At 34.9% G+C, this 10,877-nt stretch overlaps 1 protein-coding gene across 5 annotated transcripts in view; it reads left to right on the top strand.

Moving 5' to 3' along the window:
* The window catches only part of MBD5 (methyl-CpG binding domain protein 5), a 486,298-nt gene that overhangs the window by 156,900 nt on the left and 318,521 nt on the right, over nt 1–10,877 (top strand). For all 5 annotated transcript variants that reach the window (XM_017523149.2, XM_017523152.2, XM_037736599.1 and 2 more), the window contains one exon: nt 2,768–2,861. The gene's annotated coding sequence lies outside the window, so the exon portion shown is untranslated. The remainder of the gene's footprint in view (nt 1–2,767; nt 2,862–10,877) is intronic.

Raw genomic sequence — 10,877 nt, 5'->3', positions numbered from 1 at the left:
GTTTCTTCTTTTTTTTTTTTTTTTTTTTTTTTTTTTTTTTAGGTTTTTTTTATCTTTGAATCTGAAGTGTCTCTCCTGTAGATAGCACATAGTTGAATCTCTCTTTTTTTTTTTGAGACGAAGTATTGCTCTGTTCCTCAGACTGGATTGCAGTGGTGTGATCTCAGTTCACTGCAACCTCCGGCTCATGGGTTTTCAAGTGATTCTCCTGTCTCAGCCTCCTGAGTAGCTGGGATTGCAGGTGCACACCACCACCCTCAGCTAATTTTTGTATTTTTAGTAGAGATGAGATTTCACCATGTTGGCCAGGCTGGTCTCAAACTCCTGACCTCAGGCAATTTGCCCGCCTGGTTCTTCCAAAGTGCTGGGATTACAGGCGTGAGCCACTGCGCCTGGCAAGAATTTTCAAAACTAAAACATTAACAGCCTATTTTATGTTATTTTTAGTAGTTACGTGAGAGAAAGAGAGGAGTGTGTGTGTGTGTGTGTGTGTGTGTGTGTGTGTATGTGTGTGTGTGTGTGTATTTGAGGGACATGGTTCAAGACTTTATAAAATTTTTGACTTTGTGTTTAAACAAAAATGAAGCTGGAAGTGCTTCTCTCCAGCCTGCCACCCCCACTAACTTAAGAACCAAAAAATTAATTCTGAACTATCAAGAGCATGTTTCTAGTTACATGTGCGGTTTTAAATAAAATTTTCATTATAGAAGATAACATTTCTCTTATTTTTTGCCACAGTATTTTATTGATTGTCTACCTACACAGTTTACCTAAGAAAATAACGAAGCTTACAAAAGATATAATCCATAAACATTATTTTAGTATGTCTATATTGATTTATTGTTGAAGTCCTACTTACTGTATGTTCAAAGTTCCTTCCTAAGCCAATGGGTTTTGGGATTATCTTTAAAGATTAGAAATATAATCTTATAAAACTTAAGAAGTATTTACATAAATGCTAATAATGAGAGTCTAGTACTAGTCAGTGTTTATATGTGTGCTTTAGATCACAAATCTACATGGACTGTAGATATACATTATAATCACAATGTCTATAAAGAATAGAGAATCTGCCTCAGCCAAGTTCTGAACCAGAACTTTGGGCATGCACCTGGGGTTCTATATTTTAAAGTACTACTTTGGTCCTTAAGTGCATTACAGTTTGAGATTTACTCCAGCTACCAATTGCATCATGCTTGGATCCATGTATCTAAGATATTTCATGGTCATTGAAGTTTGTCTGTGTGTATCCTAGAAGCTTTGAAATCATTTTGACATTTAGTATTCATATTAGAATTAACTCAGTATTTTTCATAGACATCTGTAAATAGTATTTTTGGAAGTTAATGTCTTGCTAATATGTAGAAACTAAGCTAAATAGTTGCAGTGAAATTGTTTCTCAACTGGAGAAAAAGATATCCTTTCTTCATCCTTTTTAAAAATACCTGAGCCCTGGACCTACTTCATACTAATTAAATCATAATATGTAAAGAATATGCTGAGCGTGAATATATTTTAAAAGTGTTTCAAGTGTTTTGAATGTATAGCTGCAACTGTAAAACAGATATCTATGCTAATGACCAAAAGGAGCAATGATATTGCTAATCCAAAAATCACTTATGTTTGGCTTGAGAATCTGTAGTACTCAAAACCACTTACCTGGGAGGATGAGATAGCTCAGGAGCTCAAGACCAGCCTGAGCAACATAGCGAGACCCTTTCTCAAAACAAAGCAAAAACAAAAACTACATACTAAAAGTATGGCAATGTAGCATCCAAATCCTGTTTCCCTAACTGCATTGTCAAGGAATTCACAATCAAAGTTCTTTAGGCAAAAAACATTTTCCCTGGATATCCCATTTGTCTATTAGAGAGGGAATAATTTTTCTTAAAGGGCCTTTTTTTTTTTTTTTTTTTGTCTGAGTTTACCAGCCTGGTGTAAAGTACTAATTGGGGAAGTTTAAGTGCTAAGAAGAATGGAATTTTGAATTTTTCATAAGGACAGAACAGTGAACTAATTGATTTGTATGATTTTTGCTTTTATAAGCAACTCAAGTGTAATTAATAATAATAAATACATTCTTAATTACACTTGAGTTGCTTATAAAAGCCAAAAAGTTGGCCGGGTGCAGTGGCTCACACCTGTAATTGCAGCACTTTGGAAGGCTGAGGCAGGTGGATCACGAGGTCAAGAGATCGAGACCATCCTGGCCAACATGGTGAAACCCTGTCTCTACTAAAAATACAAAATTTAGCTGGGCGTGGTGGCATATGCCTGTAGTCCCAGCTACTCAGGAGGCTGAGGCAGGAGAATTGCTTGAACCCAGGAGGTGGAGGTTTGCAGTGAGCCAAGATCACGCCACTGCACTCCAGCCTGGCACNAAAAAAAAAAAAAAAAAAAAAGCCAAAAATCCAAAAGTTTCCCCAAAAGGGAAACTTTTCTAGAATGGGGCTCTGTTCATGTGGGACATCAGAATTCATGTATTTTAAATCATATAAAAATTTTGCAGATAAAATTAATATTATAGAAAGTACTCAACTCTGTGACATGGATTATAATTTAGGTTCCAAAACACTTTCTGATTCTTCTAAAGGGAAAATCTTAATGTTATTGCTGTTTGTTTAAATAAAATATGTCCTATACTACCCACGTCTTTTGCCCAGCTTGTTATAGAAAGTCATGAAGAATAATTTCATTTTTTTTATATTTAAGTGAAGCAATATCTATAATCTCAAATTCATTGTATTTTCTTATGCTTCTCTTTTAGATGTACATTGAAGATGTCAGTTTCTACATGTGGGAAGTAGACATTAAAGGCTTTATGGTTTACAGACAAGATTTTTAGAAGTTAAGCACTAAAGGTAATTAATAACTGTAGCCTCATATGTAATTTTATTTACATGGTTAGGATTGTCAGATTATAATTCTACTTGTTAAACTTGTTAAGTTTTTATCACTGGCCCTGTCTAAGTTACAACTGCATTCATTCATATTCAGACACAAATTTTTATGCCATAATATCATCTTGACAGAAAGTGTCAGATTTCATTTGTAATAAGTGGTTGATTTAAAAAATGATAAATTATAATGCACAAGTGCAAACCAACTCAGAATAAAGAATAAACAAAGTAACTTGTATCAGACCTGTGAATACACCTTAGCAGAATTTAATGTGAAAAAATAATTAAACAAAAAACTATCATCCACTGCACTGTTTTCATGTATTTATTAATCAGTCCCTTTAACAAGTTAAGAGCTTGTTCTTTATCCACTCCAAAAAACTCTCCTAGTTTCATATACTCATAACATTATTACCCCTGAATACCAAACCTTTTCATTTTGTCATGGCTCCCCCAAAATTTCTCTTTACCTAGCTTATTTTTTCACATAACATGTTCTGTTCATGTCCCCCATGAGTGCTTACATACTTACATGACAAAATTTCTGACCACATTTTGTTAAAATTTCAAGTGAGCTACAAGGGGGAACAAACCTCCAAAAACAGTACTTTAATGTTGCTTGCCAAATGGGGCCAATGGAAGCCTGGACAGTATGTGACCTGTGAACTGGGTGCACCTGTTCAGTTCTAGGATCCTTGCTAAATGGGGATGAGATGCTGTAAAATCAATTCTTAGTAGTTTTTTTATTTTTTAAGAACAGAAATAGATTTGAAAAATCCTTATTTTTCAATATCAGCATAAAATTTTTCCTTTGGAAAAAAGTCTACTTTTGCTACTACATAAGCCACGTAAAACAGTTTACAGCCTCTGGTGTAGGAGTGTTTTTTTCTTTGTTCTATTTTTCTTTGTGCTTTTAGAATGCCAGTACTTAGAGTCTATTTTTTTCTCCTTAATTTTTGGTTAACTGTTTAATGATTTTTGCTAGTTTTCTATGATGAATATTAATGTCAGAAATGACTTCTCTTTAAAAAAAAGTGGTATTACTTATTTCTAATTCATTTTTGTAGGTATATATGGTGACTTGGTTATTTGGAGTAGCTATTCAAGTGTTTTCTGAATTATAATGATTACGTCTACGGCCATACCACCCTGAACGCACCCGATCTCGTCTGAATTATAATGATTAGATAACTATTTTTATAGTTTGTCTTCTCCACAGTCTAAATCAAATCCTTATAGTGAAAATTTATATGTAATATATTATGCACACACACACATACACATTTTTATATACATATATATATAAATAATAAATATAATATATCACACATATATTTCTTTTATTTTAAGAGATGTAGTCTCTTTAAGTTGCCCAAAATAGATTTGAGCTCCCAGGCTTGAGCAGCCCTCCCATCTCAGCCTATCAAGCAGCTAGGACTACAGGTGTGTGTTAACCATGCCTGGCGCTTTCTGGTTTTTGTTGTTATTGTTGTTTGTTTGTTTCTTTGAGACAGGGTCTTATTTTGTTGCCCAGGCTGGAATACAGTGGCACAGTCATGGCTAACTGCAGCATCGACCTCTTAGGCTCAAGCTACCTCAGCCCCCCAAAGTGCTGGGATTCCAGGCATGTGCCAACTCACATCTTTTTTGTTTTTTAATGGACCTTTTACACAAAGAGAAAGCAGAGTTAATCACACTCTTAGGTTCTTGGGGCACTATCATTACTGGCTCATGCAAAACACTTCTTGTTTTATTTATTTATAAATTTTCCAGTCTCATTCCCCCACCCTTGACCCATAGGAAATCATTCTAACACGATATTCTAAAATAATATCTATTGTATGGTCCTATTTTGTTTATCTATTTGTAATATGAGTATTGTTTTGTATGCATACATTTTTAAATTTTTATATGAGAAATTTCAAATAAATAAAAAGGAAAAGGGAGAAAATTATGAACCGCCATGTGTCTATATGTCAGCTTCAACAGTTATCATCTTAAGTTGTAATTTGTTTTACCTCTGACCTCTCCTCACCCTGACATATTACAATTACAATTTTTTATACATTACAATGTGTTTCCACCATTTTCAATATTTAAGTTTTTGCACACTTTGAATGTGTTTTCTGAATTTATTTTGAATTTTTTCTTACTAAAAAGAAACAAACTGGATATTTATATGTCTCCCCTACAAAGAATCTTGTACATTCTGAGATCCCTTTGTCTCTTCATCTTCTCCTACCCCATCATTTTGCTACTATCTACTTTAAATCTTAAACCATTATGCCCATATGTTCTCCTTTTCTTAGCTGTTTGCTATTTTAAAAAACAACAAATTTTGCCAAGATATTTTATCAGCATGGCTTCACACATCTTTTAATTATCTTCCGTATTTGTTTCTATTTAAGCATTTTTATCGAAAACTGTCTTTGGAGCTTTTGTATGCTTGGATATATATGTCGTCATAGCCTCATATTTGAATGACTGCATTGCCATATGTAAAAATCTAGGTTTTAAGATTTTTCCTTCAATATTTTGTAAATCCATGATCTTCCCTAGTCACCATTGTAAAAAAATTTTTTAAATAAATTTAAAAAAATAAAATCCATAATCTTTTTGTCCTGTTCAACTCCATCATTCCATCAAATACATCCTTCTTAATATTTTTCTTTTTCTTTTTTGTTTTGTTTTTATGAGACACAGTCTGGCTGTGTCACCTGGCCTGGAGGGCAGTGGCGCAATCTCAGCTCAACCTCCTCCTCTTGGGCTCCAGTGATCCTCCCACCTCAGCCTCATGAGTAGCTGAGACTGCAGGCACACGCCACCACCAGCACCCCCGCCCCCACCCACCGGCTAATTTTTGTATTTTTTGGTAGAGATGGGGTTTTGCCATGTTAGCCAGGCTGGTCTTGAACTCCTGGCCTCAAATGATCTACCCACCTTGGCTTCCCACAGTGCTGGGATTATAGGCGTGAGCCACCACACTCAGCCTAGTTTTCTTTCTGAGTCTCCTGTTATTCAGATGTTAGCACTGCCAATCCCTTAGCCTTTCGTTTATATTTTCTTTTTTTTTTTCTTTGAGACAGAGTCTTCCTCTGTCACCCATGCAAGACTTCAGTGGCGCAACCTTGACTCACTGCAACCTCCGCCTCCCAGGTCCAAGCAATTCTCCTGCCTCAGCCTCCTGATTAGCTGGGATTACAGGCGCCCACCACCATGCCCAGCTAATTTTTGTATTTTTTAGTAGAGACTGGGTTTCGCCATCTTAGCCAGGCTGGTCTCAAACTCCTGACATTGTGATCAGGAGGTCTCTGTCTCCCAAAGTGCTGGGATTACAGGTGTGAGCCACTGTGCCCAGCCTATATTTTCTATTTCCTTGTTCTTAGGTTTGAAGATTTCCTCAAACTGATCTTCGGATTCATTTACTCCTCGCTTAAATTCTATTATTTATCTAGTCTATAAACTTCAAGTATTATTTTTGTACATAATATTTCTGCTTGCTTCTTTGTTCTCTTGTTCTTATTATATGCTGCTAATATCTTCCCTTAGCTCTTTTAGTATGTTTACTAGGCTTATTTTAAGTTCTTGGGCCATTAGATCTAATATTTCTGCTTCTCTTAGAATCTGTATGCCAATAGTTTATTTTTCTTTGAAAACAGTTGTGCTTCTTCAATGTCTTGATATGTTAACCTATAAGATAATTTTCCTTTGGGGATATTAGCTACTATGACATCACACATGGGAAGAGAACAGCACCCAGTCTGTGTCATTTTCAGTGATCTCAGAGAATGGAAGGTAGGTAGAAAAGCCCCAGGCTACATAAGAAATCACAGTTAATTTATCAAGTCTACAAAGTGACACCTCAGGTCTCTGCTTTACCATCTCTCCCCTCCTCCCTGATCCTATCAGGGAGAACAGCATCCAAAGCTATTAATTGTAATTTACCAGCTTTATGATTTAGCAGGAAAGGGCAGAGAAATTCCTGCCTAAGGTTCATCTCTACCTGTTTTCCTCAGCTTTTTATAAGTACTGTTCACTCCTGAGGGCATTTGGACTATAGTCTGAATCCCTGTAGATATGGGAACAGTAAGTTTCTGACTCAAGTCAGGGAAGAATCAAAAGAATCAAATAATGCTAAATGTGATATTTAGCATTATTTGCATATCTCTATTAAAGTACTTCTCAGACTGTAATTATTTCTTTACCTCTATTACACATAGAATGTTAGGGCAGAGAAAAGGATGACAAGCACTGGCAGTTGGATCACTGGTTTAGTTTCAGCATAGTACTAGAATGAAAGCTAAAAACAATAAAGAATGAGTGATATGGTTTGGCTGTGTTACCACCCATATCTCATCTTGAATTCCAGTGTGTTGTGAGAGGAACCCAATGGGAGGTAATTGAATCATGAGGATGGGTCTTTCATGAATAAGTCTGACGAGTTCCGATGGTTTTAAAAATGGGAGTTTCCCTGCACAGGGTGTCTTTTTGCCTTCTGCCATGATTGTGAGGCCTCCACAGCCATTTGGCACTATAAGTCCACTAAACTGTTTTTTCTTCCCAGTCTTGGGTATGTCTTTATCAGCAGCATGAAAACAGACTAATACAATGAGTAAAAGGAAAGAGTAGAAGCAGTCACAATCCTTTCATGTAATTTGTGAACAAGAGGGTAGATGCAGCATCATGGAGGAAAAACTTTACAGTGCTTTGAATATTGCCAAACTCAAATTGCCCTTAAAAAAGTAAAGAGAAATTAGAAGAGTCATGAAGAAAAGAGCCCCAAATTAAAATAAAGACTTATGATTATTTAATAGCAGGACATTTTGCTATTGTGATTTGGAGAAAGTAAGTCCCCTTTTTTTCTTTAGAGTTTTTAACCAACTTGAGAAAAGACACAAAGAGTCAGATGGGAAGACAACTAAATCTAGACATTTAACAAAACCTTAATAGTGATCGTTATCTAGCCAAGAATTATATGACATGAAAAAGTAGGAAAATGTAACCCCAAACCAAGATAATAGACAATCAGTAGAAACAGAGCAAGAAATGACAGACATAATGTAAACAGCAAAGACTTTAAAACATCTAGTTGTACTTATGTTCAAGGATATAGAGTAAAACATTAAAATAATGAAGAGAGTCTAACAAAATAAATTTTTTAGCTCTAGGAATCCCACATCTGAATGAAATATCCACTAGATGGACTGCTCAATGCAATAAATATTGCAGATAAAAAAGATCAGTAGAGTTGAAGAAGGTATCAAAACTGAACTGCTGCTGGGTGCAGTGGCAGGTACTATAGTCCTACCTACTCAGGAGGCTGAGGTGGAAGAATAGTTTGAGTACAGGAGTTTGAGGCTGTAGTGCGGTGTGATCGCACATGTAGATAGCCACTGCACTCCAGCCTGGACATCATAGCCAGAACCCAAGTCTAAAAAATAAATAAGCAAGTAAAGTAAAATAAAAACTGAATCAGAGAGTAAGAAAACTGAACCCTCCCTCCTCTCCTGCACCCAAAAAACCCCCAGCGCCTAAGTGTCCTGGTACCATGAGGTATAACAAATATGGAATTGGAGTTGCAAAAGAGGTGAGGGCAGAAAAAAATATGTGAAAACCTAATGGCCAAAATTTTTCAGATTGGATGAAAAATAGAAACATAAAAATCCAAGTTCATTTAATTTCAAATGGAAAACACACCAAAACATATCATTTCTGAAACCAGTGATAAAGAGAAAAGTCATAAAAACAAATGGAAAAAAGGCACATCACAAACAAAACACAAGATAAAAATGAACTGACTTCACATCAGAAACAATGCAAACCAGAAAATAATGGAAAGAGATAGGTATCAAAAGATGAAAACTTATTAACCTTAAATTCTATATCCAGTAAAAGCATCTAAAATGATGACATTTTCAGACAAAAAAAAAAAAAAATCCACTGAGAGAATTCATTGCTAGGAGACCTGTTACAAGAAATGTTAAATAAAGTCTTAAGGCAGAAGAAAAATAATAGTAGATGGAAACTCAATCTCTGCAGAGGAAGGAAGAGCCCCAGAAATTGTAAACATATCGGTAAACATATTAGACTGCTGTTCATATATTTAAAAAGATAACTGACTGCTTAAATTAAAAACACTGAAAAATAAGAATGAATATTTTGTTATCACATGTGTAGAAGTAAGATATCTGACAACAGGACGAAGAATGGGAGGGAGAAATGGTAGTACAGGCTGAATATTACTAATTCAGAATCCAAAATGCCCCAAAATTCAAAACTTTTTGGTGCCAACCCGATAGTCAAAGGAAATGATCATTGGAGTATTTCGGATTTTGGATTTTTAGATTAGGGATTCTCAATCTTTTTAACATAACTATTCCAAAATTTGAAAAATTGAAAATTTGAACTAATTCTGGTCTCAGACATTTCAGATATTGTGTCTTAAGGTTATTATATTATTAGGAGGTTATAGGCTATTATTTAAAAGTAGGCTGTGATAAGTTAAAGATGCATATTTAATCACTAGAGCAATCACCAAAGATATAAAACAAAGAAATACAGCTGATAAATCAATAGAGGAGATAAAGTATAATACTAGAGAATCGACCAGTCTTGGTAGCCAGTGCCTGTAAACACTTTGGGAGGCCAAGGGAGGAGGATCACTTGAACCCAGGAGTTTGAGACAACCCTGGGAAATATAATGAGATCCCTCATCTAGAAAAAATTTACGGTGATGTAAACCTGTAGTCCCAGAGGCTGAGACTGAACTGGGAGGATCACTTAAGCCTAGGAGATTGAGCTAGAGTGAGCCATGATTGCATCACTGCACTGTAGTCTGGGCAACAGCATTACACTCTGTCTCAAAAAATAATTAAAAAATTAAAAATCATTTCTAAAGAAGACAGGATTAAAAATGAAAGAACAGATGGAATAAGTAGAAAACAAATAGCAAGGTGGTAGACTTAGAACAAACTATATCATCATTATATTAAGTATATATTGTCAAAATACTCAGATTAAAAAGGTTTTTTTCATTTGACTGATAAAAACCCAATAAACAACTCCAGAAGTTGGCAAACTTTTTATTGAAAGGACACACTATAAATATTTTAGGATTAAGGCTCATAGTGTTTCTGTCACAACTACTCAACTCTGTTTTTAGAGCTCAAAATGTAAACAGGTAGATATGTCTATGTTCTGATAAAACTTTATTTGCAAAATAAGCAATTGGCTTTTTTAAGGGGGCGGATGTCAACTCCTGCTAAATAGAAGGAGTGCATTTTAAATATAAAAACATAGGTAAATCAAAAGTTAAAAGATGGGTTAAATATACAATGCAAACTAATAATCAGAAAGTCAAGATGGCTAAAATAATATTAGACAAAGTGTGTGTCTGGACAAGTGTTTTAACAGAGATAAAGAAGAAATTTTGTAATAAGGTAGTTCGAGAGGATTTATCTTCCTAAATATATATCCACTTAACAATAGATCTATAAAATATTTTATGAAGCAAAAACTGGTAAGAGTTGAAAGAAGAAATAGATAATTCCACAATTATAGTTAGACATTTCGACCTTCCTCTCCCATAGTTATAACAAGTAAACAGAAATCAGTAAGAACATAGAAACCTTCAATAACACTGAAAACCAACGTGACCTAATTGACATTTGTAGAACATATACCTAATAGCAGAATACACATTTTTGCACTGTGCGTAGAACATTCATCATGATAGAACATATGCTGGCCCATGAAAATCAATAAAATGTTAAAGATTGAAATCATCCAAAGTATGTTCTCTGAACAAAACAGAATTAAGTTATAATGCAGTTATCATTGATATCACTCATCTTCTTACATGGGGATGTCCTTTGTCCTATGTTGAAACTCTTGTTTCTCAATCTTTTTTTTTTTTTCTCTTAATTTTGCCCTCTCATTTTTTGGAGCAAGTCCTCCAGGAGGTTCTTGAGGAAGAAT

This window comes from Cebus imitator, unplaced genomic scaffold (assembly GCF_001604975.1).
Source record: "Cebus imitator isolate Cc_AM_T3 unplaced genomic scaffold, Cebus_imitator-1.0 Scaffold27, whole genome shotgun sequence".
Classification (NCBI taxonomy): Eukaryota; Metazoa; Chordata; class Mammalia; order Primates; family Cebidae; genus Cebus; species Cebus imitator.
This window is presented reverse-complemented; position numbering and strand designations above follow the sequence as displayed.